At 35.2% G+C, this 26,398-nt stretch overlaps 1 protein-coding gene across 7 annotated transcripts in view; it reads right to left on the bottom strand.

Annotated features, from left to right (window-relative positions):
* PAFAH1B1 (platelet activating factor acetylhydrolase 1b regulatory subunit 1) overlaps positions 1–26,398 on the bottom strand; it is a 77,207-nt gene that overhangs the window by 46,783 nt on the left and 4,026 nt on the right. For 2 of the 7 annotated variants that reach the window (XM_063112731.1, XM_063112732.1), the window contains exons 2-3: positions 13,406–13,475; positions 10,512–10,646 (exon numbers count right to left, since the gene is read on the bottom strand). The exons of 4 other annotated variants lie outside the window; for them this stretch is intronic. The gene's annotated coding sequence lies outside the window, so the exon portion shown is untranslated. The remainder of the gene's footprint in view (positions 1–10,511; positions 10,647–13,405; positions 13,476–26,398) is intronic. One more of the 7 variants, XM_063112733.1, reaches the window with a different exon arrangement.

The following is a 26,398-nucleotide window of genomic DNA, read 5'->3' as shown; positions in this document are numbered from 1 at the left end:
AATCCCCATCAAAATTTCAATGACATTTTTCTCAGAAATGGAAAGAACTATCCAGACATTTATATGGAATAACAAAAGACCACGCATAGCCAAAGCAACGCTGAGCAAAAAAAATAAAGCTGGAGGCATAATACTACCTGACTTTAAACTATACTACAAAGCTATAATAACCAAAACAGTATGGTACTGGCATAAAAACAGACACACTGATCAATGGAATAGAATAGAGAATCCAGAAATCAACCCACACACCTACAGCCATCTGATCTTTGACAAAGGCACCAAGCCTATACACTGGGGAAGAGACAGCCTCGTTAGCAAATGGTGCTGGGAGAACTGGATATCAATATGCAGGAGAATGAAACTAGACCCATACCTTTCACCATACACTAAAGTCAACTCAAAATGGATTAAAGAATTAAATATACAGCCTGAAACAATAAAACTTCTTAAAGAAAACATAGGAGAAATACTTCAGGAAGTAGGACTGGGCATAGACTTCATGAATACGACCCTAAAAGCATGGACAACCAAAGGAAAAATAAACAAATGGGATTATATGAAACTAAAGAGCTTCTGCACAGCAAAAGAAACAATTAACAGAGTTAAAAGACAACCAACAGAGTGGGAGAAAATATTTGCAAAATATACATATGATAAAGGATTAATATCCAGAATATACAAGGAACTCAAACAACTTTACAAGAAAAAAAAAGCAACCCAATTAAAAAATGGGCAAAAGAGCTAAGTAGGCATTTCTCTAAGGAAGATATTAATGGCCAACAGACATATGAAAAAATGCTCAACATCACTCAGCATTCGGGAAATGCAAATCAAAACTACACTGAGATACCATCTCACCCCAGTTAGGATGGCTAAAATCCAAAAGACTCTGAACCATAAATGCTGGCGAGGTTGTGGAGAAAAAGGAACTCTCATACATTGTTGGGGCGACTGCAAAATGGTGCAGCCTCTATGGAAAATGGTATGGAGGTTCCTCAAACAACTGCAGATAGATCTGCCATATGACCCAGCTATCCCACTGCTGGGAACATACCCAGAGGAAAGGAAATCATCAAGTCGAAGGTATACCTGTTTCCCAATGTTCATTGCAGCACTTTTTACAATAGCCAAGAGTTGGAACCAGCCCAAATGTCCATCATCGGATGAGTGGATACGGAAAATGTGGTATATCTACACAATGGAATACTACTCAGCTATAAAAAAGAACGAAATACTGCCATTTGCAACGACATAGATAGACCTAGAGAGAATTATATTAAGTGAAACAAGTCAGGCACAGAAAGAGAAATACCACATGTTCTCACTTATTGGTGGGAGATAAAAATAAATAAATAAATTCACACACACACACAAAAATGGGGGGGGGAGAAGACAAAACAATTACAATTCCTTGAAGTTGATATGACAAGCAAACAGGACATTGTTGGGTGGGAGGGGGGAGAGGGAGGAGGGAGGGAATTTCCTTAATAGGCCACAATAATCAACCACATTGTATATCGACAAAATAAAATTTAAAAAAAAAATTAGATGCTTAAATTCTTGATGATTGAGAAAAAAACACAAGGGAAATGAAGAAAACAATGAAGAATTTTAATGTCATCATTTTTGCCCCCTAATAAACCAAAGGCTGCTAATGTAACAAAGAGACAACCAGACATGATGTGTAAAAAGTTATATATCTATATTAACTATATTTTACAGCAGTGTAGTGATGGAGTAACACTACACTACCTATGAAGTATTCTTGCCACAAAAATCAAATATGAATCTAATCAAACCTCTAGCTCTATCAATTTGCAAGAAGTATAGAGGGCAGAGAAATATTTTTAAGATACCATGGGGATACAACTGGCAAAATCTAGACTGTGAAACATCCTTTAAAACAAATGACCCAGTTTCCTCAAATAAATTCCAAGAAAAGAATAAGAGACGGAAAAGGAAATCCATGGATTAAAAGAGACAAGTGACATATCAACCAATTGCAATTTATAGACCTTATTTAGATCTAGATTCTAACAAATTGTAAAATGAGCAATCCAATTTGGAGAAATCCATTTGGGGAAATTTGAACACTGACTGGATATCTGGAGATATTAAAGAATAATTATGAATTTTTTTAGGAGTGATAACAGTACTGTGGTTATTTTGTAGTCTTTCAGAGACAACAATTAAAAGGCTATCACTAAAATGACACGGTGTCTGTGATTTGCTTAAAAAAAAAAATCTGGTTGGGGAGAGTAGATACGAGATACATGAAACACAATTAGCCTGGATGGTAACTGCTGAAGCTGATTAATGGGTACATGAGGGTTCACTACACTATTCTCTAATTTTGTTTATTGTCTGACATTTTCTGTAACAGAAATATTTTCAAAAACCAAAAGAGGGACTCAGTGGAACAAGAACCTAAGGGAGAAGGGAGGTAAAAGAATGGGATTCCAGATGTGGAAGCCTTACACATCAAGATGGGTCACATCTTCCACTATGTGAGAAAGAAAGGAGAAAAATGTGTAGATATGTTTTCATATTTCTGGAAAACAGGAAGCAAGGTTATTTACTGAGGAGGGGACATAAGGGAGAGAAACGAGAGGCTTGAATTGGCTGCTATGAAGAATGACAGAAAAGAAACTGAACAGGAAGTACAGAAAGGACTTTTTTAGACTGGAAACCATGAATTGTTAGTGGTACCAATTTCCAAAGATGTGATTTTTATTTAGTAAGTATGGACGGTCTGGCTGCAAAAACAGAAAAGGCATTCATTTAAAAGATCCAGGGTTAGGCTGAGGATTTGCAAGGTATGTGTAATGGATGCAAGATGAGAAGAGTTGAAATAATGGGTCAAAGAGCCTAAGCTTACTGTGCAGAAAGTGAAAATAGGAGGGGCAAATAGAGATGAGAGAGATCAAGAAAGTAAAGGTCTCTATGCCCTGGGAGAACAACCAGAAGGCTGTAGTCAGAGTGGGATAGTTACATTTACAATTTCCCAATGTAATATTAACTGTTTAATGTTTCGATTACAACTGGCTAAGTATTAATGATGTATGGTAAAGACAGACAATGGATTTGATTAGCACTAGATGCAGATTAAAAAAGAAAATGTGGATTCAAGTCTGTCATCAACTCTATAACCTGAGTAATTCATCTGACTTTTCTTAATAGTAGATAACACCTAAGTAGATAACATCCTTTTAACTCAGATTATTTCATCCTCTATTGACTTCCTACCTTTAAGCTTTCCTACCTTAACGTGTGCATGCACATATATATGTGCATACATATATACACATACACACACACATATATATATACATATATATACACATGTGTGCAATTCTACTAAAATTGAAGAATCAAATTTATTGTGAAGCTTGGGTGGAAGAATGGTGAAATCACTAATGCTTTACAAAAAGTTTATGGGGACAATGCCCCAAAGAAATCAGCAGTTTACAAATTGATAACTCATTTTAAGAAGGGACAAGACAATGATGAAGATGAAGGCCACAAAGGCAGACAACTTTGCAAGGAAAAAAAATTAATCTTGTTTGTGTCGTCATTTAAACAGGGCCAACAATTAACTGCAGAAACAATAGCCAACACCACAGACATCTCAATTGGTTCAGCTTATACAATCCTGACTGAAAAATTACTTGACCAGACTTTCTGCTCAATGAGTGCCAAAACTGTTGTGCCTAGATCAGCTGCAGACAAGAGCAGAGCTTTCAATGAAAATTTTAAATAAGTGGGACCATGACAACCCTCCTGCCACTTCTCTTCTCAAATAAAGGCAATTTTGTGAGAGTTTCGATGGGAAATCATTAGGTATCTACCTTACAGTCCTGATTTGGCTCCTTCTGACTTCTTTTTGTTTCCTAATCTTAAAAAATCTTTAAAGGGCATCCATTTTTCTTCAGTTAATAATGTAAAAAAACTACATTTACATGGTCAAATTCCCAGGACTCTCAGTTCCTTAGGGATGGACTAAATGGCTGGTATCATTGCTTACAAAAGTGTCTTGAACTTGATGGCACTTATGCTGAGAAATAAAGTTTACATTTTTTATTTTTATTTTTTAATTCCATTTTTCCCCAAACTTTTTGGATTCTCCTCATATATTTACTATCAGATAAGTATGTGATTGAGTTATCATACTTATTTTAAGAACATAATATAGAGAATGTACAGAATTTTTCAGATTTACTTTACAGTTACCTCTTAGCTTGATTAATGTTTTAACACATAATTGCAAAATTATCACATGACAACAGAAATACATGGTCCTTAAATGGAGTTAAAGAGGGTTTAGAATTACCACTTTGCAATGAACTATCTATATAACAAACAGTACAAATAATCTATTTTTATACCACTTGCTAGAGGAGTTCTTAACCTTTTCTCCCCTCCCCCCACCGTTTTTGTGACCGGTAAGGGGATCGCAACCTTTGGCTTGGTGTTGTCCGCACCACGCTCAGCCAGTGAGCGCACCGGCCATCCCTATACAGGATCCAAACCCGCAGTGGGAACGCCACTGCGCTCCCAGCGCCGCACTCTCCCGAGTGAGCCACTGGGGTCAGCCCTTCTTAACCTTTTTTGAGGTCACTGGATTCCTTTAAAAAGGTGATGAAAGCTAAGATCTCTCCTCTCAAAGAAACACATATAAAGATAAATAAAATACTACATGCATTTTTAAGGAGGTTCGCAAATCCTTCCAGAGCCAACATAATGAATGAGAAGACATCATTTTTGAAATGTATTTTGGCAGTACTTCAATATTTCCTTTTAAGCTACTTGTATATTTTACAAACATATTTCAAAGAGGAGTCTGGTTTATTCATCTGCATATCAATATCCACTTTCTTAGAGATCAGATCAGTGTTGCCTAAGCACTAGAAACAGAATGCTTTGGAATGCAGAATTCTTAAGCATTCTCTATTCTAATATATCCACTTATCTGCCTCCCAGTGCAGCACCTAAGACAAAACATGCTTGGGTAAGTACCTCACCACAGAAAGAGAATGGGGAAGAGTAAAAAACAAAAGAGAAAGGAAACAACGGAGCATTAAAAAATAATTTCATGACACAAGATGATCAATTATTAATTTAAATTCTTCCCATCCACCTTCATGAAATATTAGTTCTTTAGTAATCTATTTCATACACTGGTCTCTACCAACTAGGAGTTTGTAAAATGGGAGAAAATACAGAAAATAAAGGATGTGTGTGAAGAAAAACACAAACAACTAATCACACATTAACATTAGAGATGCATTAACATAAAAATGAAAATCATCAGATTTATTTTTCATTACATGTAGAAATAAGTGAAAGAGTGCCACTAGGACTTACACAGTGATTTAACAATTACCACTGGTTCCTGCCCTTATAAAATTGTCAGTTGACAAAGCTTTAAAGAGGGCCAAAAGATTATACCATGCTTGAATAGCACACAAAGCTCATAATTCTAATCCAAATATTTTCCACATAAAGCAATGAAGGTAAAAACTACTGTCAACCAAGAATTACTGACTACCTTTTCAGATCAGTTAATTTTCAAGATTCTGTTAAGCAACTTCCCAAATAAACTATACGTTCCATGATACCCTGCAAATTATCAGGTTTTTAGCATAGTTGTTCCACAAAATAGAAATTTTTTTTCAAATTCACTAATGGAACAAAAGATATTTTATGAATCTGTATGACTATTAATATTATGAATATAAATATATATATATATATTTTTTTTAACCATTTTATCCAATGATCTTTACACAGATTTTGTACACAATCCACTAAAGGAAAAAAAAAAGCTAATCTTTTTTAAAGCTATTAAAAAAATGAAAAAATGTTTTGTCTATAATTTAATGAATTAAGATCTCAGTTTGGGTTAGAGAACTAAAAGCTACTTTCTTAGTTATGCTGGCTGTACATGTTTTTTAAAAATCAGACCAAAGTTTAAAGAGCACACATAACCAGCATCCATCATTAGATACAAAACTTATTTATCTTCACTGTCCATGTCATACTTTTCCCACCTAATAATCTGTTTTTTAGACAACCAAAAAAGAATCACACTAAAATACGAGAGGCCTTCAAAAAGTTCATGGAAAGATTCGTTATCTTTTAATTCTATTTTTCCACGAACTTTTTGAAGGACCCTCATAAGAGAATACTGAGGTAGATTACGATAAAGTCACAAAGATTTCAAGAGAATTAGGTAGAAATCTGATATTTACAAAACAATCTGTACATTTCTCTTCTAAGGTGACCTTTATAGTTCCAATAATGTTCTGAATGCAACATTAAAGCAAGGTACAATGCTATCTTACATTAGGCTTAGACAATCAACAAGGCAATTGCTTGGTGAATCTCATCTAAAGTTTCAAGCTACAAAGTGTAAAATTAATCAAAAGAAGAGATTACTCATTTTCTTTTTAACGTACTAAAAATCAGGTGGATTTTATCAAGTAGTATTTATAAAAATATGGCATGGGGCATATCTATGGGGCATATTACAAAGAATTCAGGATTCAAGTTTTAGTATTTAAAAGTTAAGTTCACATAGCCTCCCTAAAACCTCAGTTTCTTTATTAAGAATGAGTTTCCTCAACTGTAAAATGGACTTAAACGTGAAACTTACCTCACAGGGTTTAGTGAGGATTATGCAGGATAATAATGTAAATAAATTCTATAAACTAAGGAGTACCATATGTGTTATCTACTGCCATCAGTTCCAAGCTTTATATGTGTTTTTGAAATCCCAACAAAAGAACAGTGAACACCACCAATGAACTTGGGACATGCTTTACTATAAAAGTCCCTGAAATTGGCTTACTTTTTGATGCTTTTTTCATAAAGTGTAAAAGAATGTGTACGATCTCCTGGGGAGTGTCACATGACTACAAATTTTGAGAAATAAAAACTGAAGCAATCATCTCCCAAAACATGGTCTTACCCTCTGGAAATGTTTTTTCACTTGTGCAGCTTCTCCCCACTCCTTTCCCCTTTTGGTTGCATTGTCCAAATCATCCTGATTTCTGTATAACTAACATATACACACGTTTTGACTTGCAAAGCCCTCACAGTATGGGTAAAATGAACATTTCTCATTATCTGAATAACGGGTCCTGGGTATTTTGAGTATGCCTGCAAATTCTTCATCACTGCATCAGATGATGCTCCTTGTCATGGCAGAAGACAAGTTTCTCTAAGTTCTCAATATCTGAGTCTGATTATAATTCTAGATAAAAAAGAATGTTTTAATTACATAATTAGTGCTATACTGCAATGCAGTCAAGTAATGAAAAAGTAAATTTTCCTACGAAATCATTGCATCGCATATTCTGAAAAATGCCAGTCTATAGTCTAAATCTGTGAGATTATGTAGGAGGATAAAAGACCCTTTGAGAGTTAACTTCATTTCCTAAGATTAATCTTTATGATTTCCCCACCTTTTTAACTACAGAGATATGCATCTAGAATCTTGAAATTGTTTTCTGATAAAAATAAGGATGGCAAAATTAAACAATATTAACCGTATGTTCCTTAAGCATCTTTGCTCTGTGTGAACAATTAAAATATGAGAAAAGTTAGACTTTTTCCATCCCTACAATTTGAAAATGTTATATGATTTAAAGTTTTTAATCAAATACCAAGACTTTAAAATGTCTAGTTGTTCTTATTCTGCTTCAGCTTGGAATCCCACGATTCACCTGGACCTGCTATTGGCAGGTCCAAAACAAAAACAAAAGAAGATCAGGTTGCTTCATCAGTACAGTAAAATCACTGAGGAGTGAAACGGGCTCAGGCATAGTTCACTGAAAAAGTTGTAAAATTCTTTCAACAGCCTTACCATTTCCTCACTTTTCTATTATTTACTGCTAAACACCATATCTCATTTTATAAGATTTAAGTCACCCATCCAAAATTTACATATAAAAATATTTTATATTTTTCAATTAGCCTTGGGCCAAAGATTAAGATACCATCTTTTTTTTCCACTTAGAATCATTCCTACCAGTCTCAAGTCTAGTAACTCCAATATTAAAGGAAAGTATTGCAAATAGATGGTCCACAGCTTTAGACTGTAAATCTGAATTAACAAAGTAGAAACAGTTGTTGGCCTTTGAAATCAAACAGATTTAAATAACACAATGTAAGTCATATCTAAATGTCCATTTTTTTCTTGTGAGATCAACCATTTTTGGCTTTGCCCTTTGCCTTTCACTAGAAGACTGGAATATATATTATAGATAGCTTCTATTATACTCCCTGTGATGGTTAATGTTGTGTGTCAACTTGGCTAGTCACCTTGGTAGTGAACACTACCCAGATATTTGGTCAAACACTAGATGATGTTGTGAACATATTTTTTTTTAGATAGGATTAACATTAGTTAATTAAAATTAACTGAGTAAAGCCAATTACCCTCCATAGTGTGGGCAGGCTTTATCCCATCATTTGAAGGCCTTAAGAGGAAAAATATTGACTTCCTGAAAAAAAGAGAATTCTGTCAACATATTGCCTTCAGACTTGAGCTGCAACATAAACTGTTCCCTGGTTCTCCAGCCTGTCCACCTATCCTGCAATTTCAGACTTACCAGCCTTCACAATTGCATGAGCCAATTCCTTAATTTCAATCAACCAATCCATTTCTCTCTCTTTCTCTGTCTCTACATACACACCACACACACACTCTATTGGTTCTGTTTCTCTGGAGAACCCTAATATACTCCCAGACTGCCAGTATTACTGTTATAATAATATAAAACCCATTACTATACTATAGGTTTAGTCTGTCACTAAACTCTACAGAAATGAATACTTTTCACCCTTTTACTGCTTAAACTCTACTCTCTGGGTACCCTCCAAGCAAACTAATGCCTTCAAGGGTTGTCAAATGTAAAAAACTGTTTCCCACCCTGTAGCAAACAAGGGCCTGAACAAGGGCTACTGAGGAACAAAATAGGTAACTAAGAACTCATCCTATCCTCTTATTTCATTGCTCTCTACACTGCCATCACAAGCAGCATCTTATTGCTGATCTTTCCTCCCTTCCCTTTTCTCTCTTTGTTTTTTTTCTTTCTCAGCCTGTACACATCATCACTTCTTGGCTTTCCTTTTAAGGACATTAATTTGGATTCATCCTCATTGCCATGGCACAGCTATCAAAGACGTGTTAGATATAATCTTCATCCCAGCTGAATGAAGACTACTTCTTCCTTGCCCCCAAAAATGAGTTTCCTCCTTCTTTGACTTCAGCATGAAGCCATTTTGAACACATGAAGTTTCCAAAGAAACTGAATTCTGACTTGTTTAGATTGTGCTGTATACAGCTTTTTCTAGTATGTTGTATTTCAAACCAGTTGTTCTGTATGACACAAATATATATACCTATAAACAAATAGTGGAAAGGAATGTGGAAAAAGACACTTGTTTTAATATGATTTTCGAGATTGTGGGTTAAGTTTTCTTCCAAACTTTCCTTGGTGTTAAAATACACTTAAATGAAAACAAGAAGAAAGGATCTACAAGTTCCACAGTTTTTGTAGAAAGATTAACAAAATAAAATGGTCCCAGAATGTAAACTATTCATCCTAAAAAGGTTGGGTTTCCTATAAATTGTTTTCTATCTTATTAAATCCATTATTTTCTGATTCGCTGGGATTCTATGATGTCAAATAGCTCATAAAAACAAAGACTACTAAATTATACTACTTGTTCTAATGTAACTTCCAACTTTGATTTTATTATTCTATGCGCTGAGTGCCATCAAAAGAGAGAACTAATTCACCAAGTGAATGCTGCTGACCTCTACAAGTTTCCATCGATTTAGGCAGTGATTCTTTAGGCTGGAGAACACCTCTGGGAAACAGAACAATAAATGCCACATATGTATTTTTTTTTTTTAAACTGGATTTGCTAAAGTAACTATGGATCTTAACTAGGAGTGTGCAGCAGAATCACCTGAGGTACTTTCTGAAAATGACCGTGCCTAGGCCTCATCCTCAGAAATTCTGAAGAGACATGAATTTTTTCGATTTCTCCGGGTAATTTTGATACACATCCTCAGTAGAGAACCATACACTCAAAGACACAAACCATACCTAGTACTAAAAGGTCAAAAGCAAAATTATATAGAAAAAGAAATTGAGAAATCATCAGTGGCAGAAAATATTATCTGGGCTCCAAGAGCAAAATCAGATTAGGAAGACAAGGCACTCAAATTTTAATTGTAATTGGAACAACTGTCACTCAAATTCAAATAAATATTTACAAAACCCCTCAGACATATGCTGGAGAGGTATTATAACAAGAAAAAGAGGCCACCCCAACATTCTGAAATAAGTAAGCATTTTTCATTATAGTTAAAGTTTTATAAAAGACTTCAAAAAAATCCTTCAATAAAAAATACAGCAGCTATTCATTATATAACTATCTAGTCTTTCTGGTATGTTCTAACATAAAGACACATTCTTTTACATCTACATTACCTTTGTTGCTTTTTATCTTGATTGTGTTCTCTTTTTATCTAGAACAGCGTTCAGCAAACTCTCTGCGAAGGGCCAGAAAGTATTTTAGGTTTTGCAGGCCATTCAGTTTCTGTCAGCAGCTACTCAATTCTGCCACTGAAGTGAGAAACCAACAATAAACAATATATAGGTGGCTGGCCAGTTAGCTCAGTGGATTAGAGCGCAGCCTTATAACCCCAAAGTCAGGGTTCAGATCCCCATACTGGCCAGCTGCACCCCCCCCAAAATGAAATAAAAAATAATATATAAAAGAAAAGGTGTTGCTGTGTTTGAATAAAACTTTATGAACACTGAAATTAGAATTGCATGTAATTTTAAATAAATTATTAAATTATCAAATAAATTTTACAAAATATTAATTTTCTTTTGATTTTTTTCAAACAGTAAAAATTATAAAAACCATTCTTAGCTTGCAGGCCACACAAAAACAGGTGGTAGGCAGGATTTGGCTTGCTAGTTGTAGTTTGCAAACCCCCTTATGTAGAAGTTATCTGATACAGCTTCTTCTAATAACAGTAGTACCTATTTCATAGGGCTGTCATGCAGATTAAATGAGTTGATGGATGGAAAATGCTGAGAACAGTGCCTGCTACATGTAAGAACTATATGATTTTATATATATGTATGTATATTGTTCTTAGTTCTCTACTTCCTCCACTTTGTTTAATTCCTCATCATCGTGTTAACCTATAACACTGTAATGTCTGCTTAAAATCTGATTGTTATAAAAGAGGAATGATCCTTTAGTGCTGAGGTAGAAAAAGTATCCAGTTATGATTCACCAGCTTTTCCTAGAAGCTAACTTTCTAGCTCTTTCTCAAAAATCCAAAGTAAGGGCCAGCCCGTGGCTCACTCGGGAGAGTGTGGTGCTGATAACACCAAGGCCATGGGTTTGGATCCTATATAGGGATGGCCGGTTCGCTCACTGGCTGAGCGTGGTGCTGACAACACCAAGCCAAGGGTTAAGATCCCCTTACCGGTCATCTTTAAAAAAAAAAAACAAATCCAAAGTACATGTATCCATCTGCAAAAAATTTATCCATAGCAGTAGTCCCATTAAGTTGAATCTCAGGCAAAAATACTTACCTACCTAAGACCTCAGAGGAGGACATAAAAATTACTAATTTTCAACACAGTGATGCAATTGTACTTAGGAAGAACTTGTCCATGAACAATACACAGCATACAAGTTCAGGTTTAGAGTACTTTTTCCCTTTAGTTTAAGAGCTAACTTAATTAGCCCAAGAAAGTTAGCGCCTCTCACCCTAGCCTGACCCAGCCTAACACTATAAGTGTGAGTCAAAAGAATGTACAGAAAAGCTATCTAGTAGTCAGGTAAAGCCATATATTTCCAGAAAGGTATAAAGAGGCTACAGTCCACATTCCCAAGTATTCATTAAAATGTTTTATTTTGGGTATATGTTCCTAATCCACATGTCTGTCAATTTTCCATTCACTTTCAAGATTAAGCCCATCATCAGAAGGCTCTGTGAAACCTTCCCTGACCATCCCATTCCTCTTGGCAGATAGGTATCTTCTTTAGTCTCACTGTATCATGTACATGTAATCCTCATAGCTACCACTTACTGAATGCCATTACATGCCAGGCCCCTTTCCTACATTGTTTAATTCTTACAACATCTAGCTAGAAAACTAATTTAACATTTAACAGATGAGGAAACAAGTTCATTGTTAGATCATGTATCCAATGTCAAACAGCTATAAATTGGCAGGGCCAGGATTCAAATCAGCTTTGTTTTTAATTCCCACACAAATGGTTTCAAACAGTAGGCATGAGGACAGAGAGGAGGCCAAGTAGGCAGTATTCAGTTTTTAGCTGTTTACATATTAGGCTTTTGCATAAGAGCTTTTGAAGAAATGTTTCCACTGTTAAGATAAATTTGAAACAACATCAGTTCAGATCCCTGTACCAACCAGCTGCAAAAAAAAAGATAAATTTGAAAAATCACTGATTCTATACTGCACTACCTCCCACATTCTTGTAACTATACATATGCTGTCTCTGGTACCTGACTGACCTCCCCAGGTCAAATACTAAACTGGATTCAATCTCTAGTACTAGGCACAGTGTCTGTAATTCAACAAATGTCTATAGGAAACCAAAGTATGAAAGCAAGATTTCCCAAATTAAATAACTATATTTCCACATTTATGGGCAACTATAAAATAATTTGTAACTGCATAGCACTTTATAGTTAATAAAATTCTTTCATATACATTATTTTCTTAAAAAGAGAAATCAAGCTGAACTTGAAAAAATGTTTTCCCCAAATGGCATATTTATTCAATATTCAAAGCTATATTTTAATGAAATATCAATTATTCAACAACTGTGAAACAGTACTGGCAAAAGATAATAACCATGTTTGATTTTCTTGTCTTAATTGTCATACCAAAATACCATTAGGGTTAAACCATATAAAATTGTTAATAATGGCAATTGCACAGGTTCAATCTAATACTTAATAGCATTAGCAAAACTCTCAGCAGCTAGCATAAATAACAGAACTTGAGGATTTTATTTACCATTCTAACATAGCTTTGACAAAAAAAAAAAAAAAAAATTAAGCAAAGTCACTCCCTCCTCTGTGATTTCATAGTACTCTGGTACATATACATATTTAACACTTCTCATACTACACTGTAACTATCTGCCATGATGTTGTCTTCTCAACCACACTCCTCCAAAGCTGCAACCTTAACATATTCTTCATCATATCTCTACCAAATTCATGATAATTAACACAGTAGGTGTTTTAGTCCGTTTTGTGTTGCTATGACAGAAATACCTGAGACTGGGTAATTTATAAAGGAAAGAGGTTTATTTGGCTTACGATTCTGGGACAGCTGCATCTGGCATGGGCCTCAGGCTGCTTCTACTCATGGCGGAAAAACAGCAGGCAGCTGGCAGGTACAAGCAGTTCACGTGGTGAAGGAAGCAAGAGAGAGAGAGAGAGAGGAGGTGCCAGGGTCCTATATACAACAAGCTCTCGTGGGAACTAATAGAGCAAGAACTCACTCACTACCCCTCCTCCCCCAGGGAGAGCATTAATCCATTCATGAGGGATCCACCCCCATGATTCAATCAGTTTCCAACACTGCCACATTGGAGATCAAATTTCCACATGAGTTTTGGAGGGGACAACACATCCAAACTCCATCAGTAGGTATCTGGTATTTCTAAATGACTACTGCAGGCATCATAGTAAAACTAAGAAAAAAATTTACTGTTCTCAAAAAGTAAAGACACACAGTATCATTTTATTCTCATCCTTTTTTAAAATTCCAAAAAACAAATTCTGAAATCTGGGGGCAATAAGATACATTGAAGTTATAACACCAAGATCCAGGGTTTGATCCCCATACCCCCCAATCACCCCCCTGCCCCCCAAAAAGATACATCAAAGTCCAGCTACTTGGGGCTGGCTTCAATGTAATCTTTTTCTTTTTAAAGATTGAACACTAATTAATGTATGTCAGAGAAAGTACACCAATTTTCAAATCCTGTAGAAAAATCAATTGGCTGTCTCAACTTTACACTAAGACTTTAAAAATTAAAGACCTTTTCACCTAACATGAATACTACTCTTCTGATTTCTGCTTACAAATGCTACATTTTCAAGTCACAATAAGACAAACATGGCTACAATAATCCTCTAAAATTCTTTTTATTTTTTTAAAGTCAAAACTAAGTAACAACAACAAAACCTATTGCTTTATTTATCTTTTTTTTTTTTTTTAAAGATGACAGGCAAGGGGATCTTAACCCTTGACCTGGTGTTGTCAGCACCACGCTCTCCCAAGTGAGCTAACCGGCCATCCCTATAGAGGGATCTGAACCCTTGGCCTTGGTGTTATCAGCACCATACTCTCCCAAGTGAGCCACCCAGCTGGCCCTAAAAATCAATTGCTTTAAAACAAGAGGAAAAAGCGTGCTAATACTTCCAAGCATCATACAACAATAATTGAAGACATACCTGTCCTGTGTGTTTTGACAAGTTAATGGTGAATACTAATGCAGACAGCCTAAAGGAATTATTACCATGCAAAAATCACCATAATTCTCGGGGGATGGGGGAGGCTGCGGGGAGCTGGTCTGTGTAAGGGATCCAAACCCTTGACCTTGGTGTTATCAGCATCAGCTGTTCCAAGTGAGCTAACTGGCAAGGCTGAGAAATTACTGATAATCTTAAGCAAGAGGAGGAATGTTCTGAAGCTGGTGTGTCATTGTGACTGTCTTGGAGGTAATGAGTAGGATATATGAAAGCAAGGGAAGGCTGGAAGTAGAAGATGGCAGAGGCCTACAGTAAGATGAAAGCAATGGGAATGATCTGAAAAGAGCTTCATGGTCAAACTGCAATTATGTGAAGGTGTTTTTGTTTTTATTTGTTTTTGTTCTTAATGTAGTCCACTATTTGCTGTTGGTCTTGAAGATGGCCTTCTCTAGGGTATGAACTTGGTTCTACAGGCAGATCCCCTGTTTACATTCAAGGGCAACTGCCCAGGTGTTACGAAAACCCAATGGGAAAACAGGCACAGTGTCCTTCAACTGAACTGACTTCTGCTTTATTATTTTCCACACCAACGTTTGTCTCCACTGAGGCAAATAACACAGAAATAACTACATTCTCAGTGTTAGTTATTCAATTTATCTACTGAGGATCTACCAGGTACCCATTATTCATACCAAACAACATATATCTGTGTTCCATATAGGTAAGCACATAGTTAACCTATACATCTCATCTATAAAAAGCAACATACAACATAAAAGCAATGTTAAAAAGATAAATTAAAAAATAATTTTAAAGCAATTTTTCTTAATGTCCCTAAAAAACTTACAATATAGTTGAAGATGTAGAACTATACATATTTATTCACTGAATATCTATTCTGCTAGGCTGTGTGCTATGAGGTTGTAAGACAAAGAGATGAATGAAATGCAGTCCACTAAGGGAACACACAATCTAGTTAGAATGAGTTGAGAGGGCAGGAATGGGAAAGAAAGTGATAAAAATGTAACATTAGCTGAGGCCTGACCAAGTTAACGTTGTAAAGTGAAAGACTAAAAAAGATGACAAAATATCCAAATGCAAAAATACTTAAAGCAGTTGGGAAATACAGTACTGATAAAAAGTTGAGGCTAAATATAACAAACTCAGAAATAAAAGGGGCAGTCATCAGTAAGAAAACAGAGTGGTTTCGACTGAATTCAAGAGGAGTAGTGAAGGTAACAAGATAAAGAGCTGTAGATCTAGTATGGTCAAAGAAAAAATAAATCTTGTGGTGGGTTTTTTTTTTTTTTTTTTTGGCATCTGGCCAGTATGGGGATCCACACTCTTGACCTTGGTGTTATGAGGCTGTGCTCTAACCAACTGAGCTAACCAGCCAGCCCACGTTTTTAAATAAAGGTGAATCTTGCGCACTCCCAAAGAAAGAAGGCACAGAGCCATACCTATTACAGACACGAATAAAAACTGTAGTTCCTTACATTTATCTACGTTGAAAACTAACATGAGTCCTGATCCATGGGAACAGACCTCTGCCAGAGCAATTAATTTCCAGCAGCTTAAAAAAGGGTTGTGTCCTGGCCCACTTTTTCTTTATATCTGTTTCTTAATGATTTTACCCCTTTTGGATACCCTGGAAGAATACGCTCTCTCCACCTTCAAGCTACACAGAAGACAAGGATGTAGCAGATTTGAAATCATTTTTTTAAGAAGAATCTTAATCTATAGGCACTCACAAAATTTCTATCTCAAGTAAAACTTGGTTTTTACAAAAAAAATTTAAAATATTAATCCTACATATGAATGGTCTGTATTGGATGTATGGAACATCTACACTTTAGGTACTTGCCAAGGAGGTTAATCTCAACACACATCAAAAGCCAGGTTGAGGGAAACTATATCCATTTGGTCAGACACCGAGGAACAAACAATTCACTCTTTCAGACTGACTCCTTATGTAGTTGGTCTTCCCTGACTAAGAGCTGTTAAATACTAGACATCTATCTGCCTTAGAGATGTTGAAGAAGTAATAATAATTACACCATAATCCTATTTGAGGACCCTTATGAGAAATTCTAGGCTGATGGTGCCAAGTGGTTACTTATCTTTTTGAACTAACTGGTTTGTTTTTATCTTAAGGACACTGAAAAATAACCTACCAGGTTTTTTTCTCCTGCTGGCTCTTAGAAAGCTCAGAGTTAAATCTGTGCTCTGCCTACAGCAAGAAAATTGCGATACAACTTTTTGGCCTAGTTTCTGATACGACTTTATCCTTACCCTTTGTTTTTGTTTCTTCTTTCTCTTCACTTTTAATTTGTGGTAATTTGTAGTTTTGTGCATCCTTATAAATTGCCTTAAAGAAGGAGCTACAAATCAAATACTTACAGAGACTAGGCAGGTGAAAGTGTGAACCAGCTAGAAATAATAGTGGTAGAACTGAGTTTTCAAAGTTAGTTCAATTAAAAACAAAATTAATACACTGTGATATGAGACATTCGGAGCCTTATTCTAACAAACTTATTGATTCAAAGTTCCGGGTGAATCTCTATATGGTGGTCTCAGGTTGTAATAGGATCCTGAAGGATAATGTTTTAGAGGGTATAGAAAATTCAATGACTTTGAGTTATTAGTTTCTATTAAAAATTTCCTGACAAAAAAAAAAAAAAAAAAAATTTCCTGACAAAAGAGTCCTCAGGCTGGGGCTGTTCAGAGGAAAGGTGTGACATGTACAACAAATTGTAACTTTAAAAAGCATGTTGTTTTTTTTTAATAAATTTAAGCATGCTTTGGAATTCCTTAAATATTGTGCTATGAACTATTTTTTGGTTTAAAAACAAAAAAAATTACCAAGCAGGCAGACAGACAAAAAACGTGTTTGCAATCCAAATCCTGGACCATTCATTTGCAGCCTCTGGATAAGATACTTAATAAATATAGAGCAGAAAGGTTGGATGGTTGAGATTACATCAGTTTTGAACCTTCCTGCTTAAAACCTTTCTGGTTCAAGTGTGTATATAACAGATTTTTTAAAAATAGGTAGATATCTTGCATTTGCACATGATTTGCACTTCAAGATTTACACAGTTTTCTTATTTTTTCATCTTCAACTGCACTGTGGGGCAGCCCTCACAGTTACTTGCACATAAATGTAGGGGTAACTCATGTTCTCTATAAACATGAGTTTTCATGTTTATAGAGAACAATGCAGGTAATATAAATTAGCTAAGCCGTCAAGGTTGCCATCTTTCCACACATAACTCATTTTGTTCATATATTAATCATATTCTTCATTTCCAGAGAAATATGCTCTCTTCTACTTTTCTAGAGTATTACAGTTGTCTAGCTATACTTTTTCCTCACTTTCAATAAATCATCATCAGTAGGGCAGTATTTCTCCACTATAAACATTGATACAAGGGCAATAATAAACAACAATGGGGAGTTGTAGGAATTTGTTTCACCGGAGACCTTATGTCCATCTAAAGGAGGGCAGCTGTGACTCAGCTTGGGTCAACTGTTGCCATGGGAAAATGTGGGTCCCCTCCCGTTGCCAAAGCTTCTACTTTTTCAGGATAATACAAAAATAAAGAATTTATGTAAAATGGCTAATTTTTAAGTGTTAAGTCAAAAACATTTTTTGACTATGCAAGGCTAAGAGAATTACATTTAAAACTGAGATCGCCAGTGCAACCCCTGGCTAGGTACTAAATAAATATAGGTTGTTTGATCAGTTGAAGAGACAGAGAGAAAATGGACCAAAGTTTAGAAATTTATGGTCTAAAACTGATGCCGACAATATTATCCATTTTCTTTATTCAATTCAAAACATAACATTTACTAAAGAACAAGATTTTATTTAATTAACCTGAGGATAAATTCTGCAATGCAAAATCAAATAAACAAACTATATCATCTCTTCTGCAAGCACCTTCATGTTCACTACAGCACTGTGTGAATAGGGAAAAGTTAGAACTAAATGCCCATTTCTGTAGTCTAGATATAAAAAAACTATGGAATAATCATAAAGAAATAACACAAAACAATAAACCAGATCTACATATATTTAGAAAACAATTTGTTAGGTGAAAAAACCAAGCTATAGAATAATATACAGTATGATAACATTTGTGTAAATTCTAACACTTTACAAAGCATTACTATACATTGTTTATGGATACATATATGTATAGTAAAAGAATAAAAATAAAGAACAGAGGGACATATACAAACTTTAAAAGGAACTTTACCCTGGAAAGGGGAATGGGATAGGAAAGAAACAAAGAAGGGACATCAATTTTAACTGTAATAATGCTTTATTTCTTTACCAAAAAAAAAAAAAAAAGCTCTAAAATATAACAAAATGTTAACATCTGTCAATTCCGGTAGCAGTTATATGGATATTCCGTTATACTCGTATTATTGCAGGTAATTTTCCTGCATGTTTAACATATTCCATAATAAAATAAATAAAACTGTAAATCTGTAAAATAAAATTTAAAAGAAAAAGCACTTTTCTGATTAAGGACAGATCCCATGATAGGCCCTCTGACAGGTAACAAGTTGGATACATAAATGATATGAAAGCACTGAAGGAATAAGTCCTACACTTTTGAGGCCACACTGCAGAATTTTGAAGTCAAACTGTCAAGGTTCAACATCAACTTGGCTGCTTACAAACTAAATGACTTTGGGCAGATTTTTAAATTTCCTAAGCCTATTTACCCATTTATAAAATGGGACTAATACTACTTACCTCAAACAGTAGTGGGGAGACTCAATGAAATAATCAATGTTATGGGTTTGACTACACTTACAGTTCCTTCACTACAGCTCAGGAATAATGAAGTAGCACAAAGATAGTAATTTCACTTTTACATACATAAGGCAAAGTAAAAAAGATATTGCTTTCCCAGTGTTCAAGGACAGAGAACAAATCAGTTTTGCCATCACAAGGAGGCAGAAAGGTAGAATGCCCTGTTACTATTATCACCATCTCATCTCAATCATCTTCATTATCACACTAATAAAACAAACAACATTTACTGAGTTCTTACTATATGCTAGGTACTGCCCCTAGGCTCTTTAAATGCATTAACACATTTGCTATATCAAATAAAACATTTTATATAAGCTATAAAAATAGAAAAAGTAACAGTTACCATAAAATTATGAATTCAGAGAAAAGAAAGTTTCTTTCAGGTGGAAAATACTAGGAAAGGCTGTGTGGAAAAGATTCTAATATGCGGATTCAGAAGACAGAAAATTGGGGGCTGGAGGGAAGAATATACAGTGAAAGCAACATAAGGAAGGGTAAGTATCTTCCTAAGGCCGAATCACAGGAGACACGGCCAGGACATACTAAGAAAAGTCTTTGAGTGCCCATTTAGGATTAAACTAAAGTCTATGTAAATGTTGTTATACATGTATTGCCATTGCGCCCTTTGCATTTTCATATAGCTCTTCAACTGTGGTTCAGGAAAATGTATCTGGCTGCTTTATGTTACAACTTACACAAGAATTCCTCTTATTCTCTACTATGGCTAATGACACCCAGTTTCTCATTACACTCAGTCACCCAAGCCACAAATCTAATTTGTCTAAACTTCTCTCTCCCCAGCACACTACTCATTCACAATTCTACCTCCTAAACCTTTCTCCAGTCAACCTTTATTGTCACTGTCTTATTTCAAGCACTAATCATTCTTTCCTGAAAACATCTAAGTGACCTCTGAACTCCAATCCATTTTCTTCACTGCTACCCACATAAACTATCTAAAATACACATTGCTTGCCTTTGCTTGAAACTGGTTAATGACTTCCAAATTGCCTACAAGCTATATAGAATATAATGTACAAATTCTATCAATCAGGCTCATATGTACCTTTCCAGCTTCATATTCCACAATCCCCTCTTCCAAACTACTTACCAGCATACACATAATAGTTTAGCTTTTGTGCCTGCGTGCTGCTGTTCTCTGTACTTAAAACAACCTTCTTCCACATCTACTCCAATCACTAATTCTTCAAGATTCAGTTCACTTATCATCTCTCAACTGTCTTTATTTTTTTGCTTGCTGCCTGGTATGTGGATCTGAACCCTTGACCTTGGTGTTATACACTCAACTGTCTTTAGGGGAGAGATTTGGTGGGCCCTGCAATAGCCTAAGTGGCAGATATCATACACAGTGTACACCACAACAACTCAGGAGGCAGATTCAAAACATGAGTATACTGAATTTTCTATCCATTTAATTATTTTATAAAGAATCCAGAGAAAATTCAAATTCAAGAAAGTTCAAATTGTCCAATTTCAATCAAAAGTTGACAAATCGAGAAACACTGAGCTAAGATTTATCCAAGGAATACAAATAGGTGATGAAATATTCCAGGCATCCAAATCTACCATATATGAATGAACAATGAAAAATTTGAATTAACAAATTTTAATTTGTCTTTAAAGATTCAGCAATCACTTCAAAATTTTACAGTATTATCATGGTGCTATTATCTTTATAATCACAAATCTCAACACAAAGATGTAACATGAAAACATGGTTGGGCTGGCCAGAGAGGTCAGTTGGTTAGAGCATGATGCTGATAACACCAAGATCCAGGGTTTGAGTCCTGTACTGGCCAGCCACACCTCTTCCCCACCCCACCCCACCCCCCCAAAAAACACAGTAAAATCATTACCTGAGCTTTCTGGTTCTTTGGACTTGGACTAAATGAGTTTCCTGCAAAACGGTATATCCTTAAAGAGAAACTATCTCCACCTACTGAGAAAAAAGCAAGGGCCCATAAATTTAGAGATTAAAAACTATCTCAGGCCTTTAGATCTCATTTTCAAGGAAGCATCATAATTTACCCCAAAAGCATCAAATATTGCTAGCATAGAAGATCGCTAAAGATCCAAACTTCTTTAAAAGAAAATTGCTTTAAAAATGTTAGATATAATACTTTATGTGAGAGTTAGTCAACCTTGACTCTTTTCTTTCTTCTATATCCAATCAATTACCGTGTTCTACCAAGTTTACTTCCTCAATATTTGTTGAATTATTCTCCTGTCCATCCTTACCACTACTACTACCACACTTCACAACATCTCTTACCTGGACTAATTTCAACAGGTCCCCCTAAATCCAGTCTTGGCCTGTTAACCTATATCTGCTGCTACACAGCCCCCAGGGTTATCTATCTAAAATATAGAATCTGACCACATCACCTCTCTACTTAAAAACAACCCTTCATTGCTTCCTATTTTTTATTTGTTTAACAAATATTTATACAGCACTCACTATATGCTAGGCACTATTTTAAGTGCTTTACAAATATTCATTTAATCCTCACAACAACCTAGGAGAATTTAAATAACTAGCCCAATAAAACAGAGCTGCATAAACAGCAGAGCTGGAAGCTGAACCCAGGTACCTAGGCTCCATGGTCTGCGCTTTTAGCCACCATATTAGGCTGTCTCCCTATTCCCTAAAGTCCACATGCTTTGACATAGTTTTATAAGGTCTTCGATTAGTATCTGGCCCCTGTCTGCATTTCAAGTTTCATTTCTAATCAAGCCCCAGCTTGCTCACACTCCAGGAACACTGAGTTCCTTGTAAGTTCCTTGTAAGCCTTATTCCTCCCCACTTTGTGACCTTTATGATTCTACTCCTGCTGTCCCGTGTGGCGGGAGCACCTTCTAGTACCTCAGCACAGCTCCTTAACAGAATGCACTGCATACATTTTGATGAAAGAATGAATTTTTTAAGGCCTCATAAGGTTAATAAGCAATAATAATCAAAAATTTTGTTATCAATTACAGTGGCTAGACATATAAAACACCAAAATACCAAATGTTTTGGAACTCCAGTCTCTATACACCTAATGGTTATCCCATTAAAACACACACAAAAGACAATAACCAAAAAAACCTTCTCCAACCTTGGTCCTCCCCTCACTACTTTCTATCCCTTCATAACACCACTCAATAGCCCAAAACCAAACAGAAAAATATGAGTGAGTCAGTTCCTCACTTTTCTCATCTCTTACCTCCCTTATTCCCCATATCCAATTAATTTTATACATACTGAATGAATCCCTCTCAAATCCACTCTTTCAACCCATCCTTCCACTTAAACAGTCTCCTCATGGGTCTACTGGGTTCCACACTTCCATCTTCCACAATGCTAACAGTTGCCTTTCTTTTCTTTTTTGGTGGCTGGCCAGTACAGGAATCAAACCCTTGATCATAATGTTATCAGCACCTTGCTCTAACCAACTGAGATAACTGGCCAGCCCTCAACAGCTGCCCTTCTAAAAGGCAAATCTAATAATGTCACCGGTCATAACTTAAAATCTTTCACTGGTACCCCAAGGGCAAAAAACAGTGGTTCTCAAAAACAATCTACTAAGGAGTTTATTGAAAATGAAGATATTCCTGGTGTCACCTCATAGAATTCTAATTGCATAAGTCTAAGATGGAGCCTGGAAATTTGCATTTTTAACAGGTAATTCCAATGCAGATGGTTCATGTACCACCCTGCTCTACAGGACAGATCAGGTAAGTACTCACTCCTCTACTCTCATACGTCACTCCAGCCACACTAAACTATATGGAGCTTCCCTCACTCACCAAGGGGTACTTATGAGACTATACAAATTACTCCCTCTACCTAGAACATATTTCCCACCAATCCCAACCAATGTGACAAGCTTTCTTCAAAAATGTTCAACTAATATCTTTACGAAGACTTCCTCGAAAACTTCCAAATCCTTGACCTTGATGTTATAACACCCACACTCTAACCAACTGAGCTAAGCAGCCAGCTCCAGATGTAAATTGTTTTTAAAACTGAGGATAAGAGATAAACCTGCCTTACAAAATTCTAAACATATGAAAATAGTCCCCCATCCAGAAGTGGAACTTGACTCGCTTCCTAAGGATAAAGTAGGGAAAAGGAAAAATAATAACTTTACTGTACAAAAAAAACTGGCAAATACCACTTTAACCAAGTGATGAAGGTTAACATCACCAGTGATGTTTGTGGTTATCATGTAGCCTCTGATATGATGTGATGAGAAGTGTACTTCATCTCTGTAGCATCTTTCTTTTTTTTGTCTGAAAACTCATATCCCCAGTTAAAAAAAAAAAAAAAAAAAAAAAAAACAGACAAACCCAGTTTGGGAGACATTCTACAGGATACCTGACCAGTACTACTCAAGACTGTCAAGGTCATGAAAAACAAAGAAAGACTGAGAAACTGCCACAGACCAGAAGAGACTGTGGAGCAGTGACAACCAAATGTAATGTGATTCCTTAGATTGGATCTGGAACGGAAAGTAGACATTAATGGAAAAAGTGGTGAAATTCAAATCATCTGAAGTTTTAGCTAATAGTAGTATACCAGGCTGGTTTCTTAAATTTGCAAAATGTACCACAGAAAGGTGAGGTGTTAACAAGGAGAAAAACTGGGCATAGGATATATTCAAGATCTCTCTGTACTATCTTTATAACTTTTCTGTACATCTAATATTATTCCAAAATCAAAAGTTTATTTAAAAAGAGAGGGAAAACGTGGGGCTATTTAATAACATTTAAAATTTTAAACAAAAATTTTCTAATTGTTAAAATAAATGTAAATTGTACTTTTGCAGTTTAAATAAAATGCTTATTTACAATATAATTTTATAGTTAAAACCTGAATCTTTCCATTTGGCATTGATTTACATAATCCTTCTTGCCCACTAAGAAGTTCTGAAGCCATCACTGATTTCCAATACACATAATGGTTACCAAAGGAGAAAGAATCCCCAATACTCATTTTAAAGAAATATACTTAAAACTGTAAGAACTATATTAATATATTAGTGATTGCATAGTTATATGGTCAAACCATATGTTAAACTAATTCTCTTCCCTTTAGAAAAAGTACCTAAATCTGGCTGGTTAGCTCAGTTTGTTAGAGCGTGGTGTTATAAAACCATGGTTAAGGGTTCAGATCTCCATACCTGCCAGCTGCCAAAGAAACAAAAAGAAGTCCCTAATAATTAAACAAACATTTACTAAGGATTTATAGACCTTAATAGTCACAAATATCCTATGAGTCAGGTACTGTCAACATCATCCATTTATAGATAAGGAAAGTGAAGCTCCTGCCCAAGGTACATAGCTAGTAAACTGTGCAGTCAGGATTAAAATCTAAAATATCATATATGAGTATGGTTTTAGTCAACAGCTTATTTTTCTCTGATAATGCTAAATATATAGTCTTTCTCCACCCTTAAAAAATAATTAACCAAAAAAACTAAATAATCAATACAACTGACTCATTATCTTCACCTTCCTTCTTTTATAGTTAGCATAGTTTTGATAAAATAATATTATGGAAAGATGAGATAAAAGATATGCCTTATGCATACAAAACACAAGAATCATAAAACATATTCTTCTGTCTTTGCCATAGATTAAAAATGGATTAATCCATAATGTGCAAAATCTTAATAAACATAAAACATTCTACAATGCTTTCAAAAATTAAATTTTCCCAGATTCTTAATTTCACTACTGTGAAAAGTCGGTCTCTCTGAACATTTCCTACAGTCTCAGTTAACTATCAATTTTTGTCAACATATGAACCCCAAAAGGAGATAATCAAAATGCACAGGTAATCTGTCCAGTTAATTCACTTCTCATAGTTGAATTTTGTAGAAGTGTGAATCCTGTTTCCTGGGACAACATAAAATCTCTGTGGAGGAAGAATAAACACTCTTCCCTCCATTACCTTAATTCTCGAGAGATCACTGGAGTTAGCTATTACGAAGATGCTTAAAATAATAACACGTTTCCTTTCACATAACCCTGCATTCAATCAAATGCAACAAGTATTTATTTGCTTATTATTACCTGTAAAGCAGTATCAGGCATTTTCTGGGAGTCCCTACTCAAATGTGTAAAGCCTTATGCATGCAAAATAGTCAACAATACAAGACTTTATGTTAATAAATGCCAATTTAAATGATACAGGTGATAAAATTTTCACCATTATAGAAAAGAAAGAAATTAACAAAGATAAGTCCAATAGCTATAAAAAGAAATAGGAATGTTTGATCACACAAGACAATACCCAAGTGGTTCAGACTATACCTCATTCTGTTCACTAAGCTAACATATGACCTTAAGGAAAAGAAATTTTCTAAATTTTAATTCTCATCCATAAAAATACCAATTTACCTCAAAAAGCAGATGACAGAAACAAATGAAAATGAGTACCAAGCTCAATATTCACAAAGTTCTAAAGAAGCATTTATGGCAATGTTAAATGACAATACTTTACCGACTACCATTACAGAAGTGTCCTTGACAAATGCACAGACTAGTCTCAAGTAAATAAGTTTCAACCAAAAGCCACCATCTTTTAAAGAGAAAACAATAAATCAAAATGATAAGCACTTATGATGCCTGAATCCAGTGAATATGATGTATTTTACAAACATCAACTAACATCTGTAACCGCTGTGCCAAGGTTAAAAATTAAATACATAGCAGAAGTTAAAATAAATCATTTAAATGACTAGTTACAGTGTCCTATCAAACCAGCAATAAAGCTAGAACAATCCAAAAAGCCTTCACTGCAGTTAGTTTAACTACTAAGTTTATGAAATATAGCACCTTTCTTGATGAAATACGGATTTCTCAAAATGTCTGGTCTTCAGCAACTGGGATTCACTCTACAACTAAGCCCCTTCACGAGAACAATAGGTTTGCTTTTTCTTTTCAAAGTTAATGCTATATACCATTAGTTTTATTTTAATATAGAAACTTCA

The sequence above is a fragment of the Cynocephalus volans genome, chromosome 10, assembly GCF_027409185.1.
Source record: "Cynocephalus volans isolate mCynVol1 chromosome 10, mCynVol1.pri, whole genome shotgun sequence".
NCBI classification, from domain to species: domain Eukaryota; kingdom Metazoa; phylum Chordata; class Mammalia; order Dermoptera; family Cynocephalidae; genus Cynocephalus; species Cynocephalus volans.
Note: the sequence above shows the minus strand (reverse complement) of the source record. Positions and strands in the feature narration are given on the sequence as shown.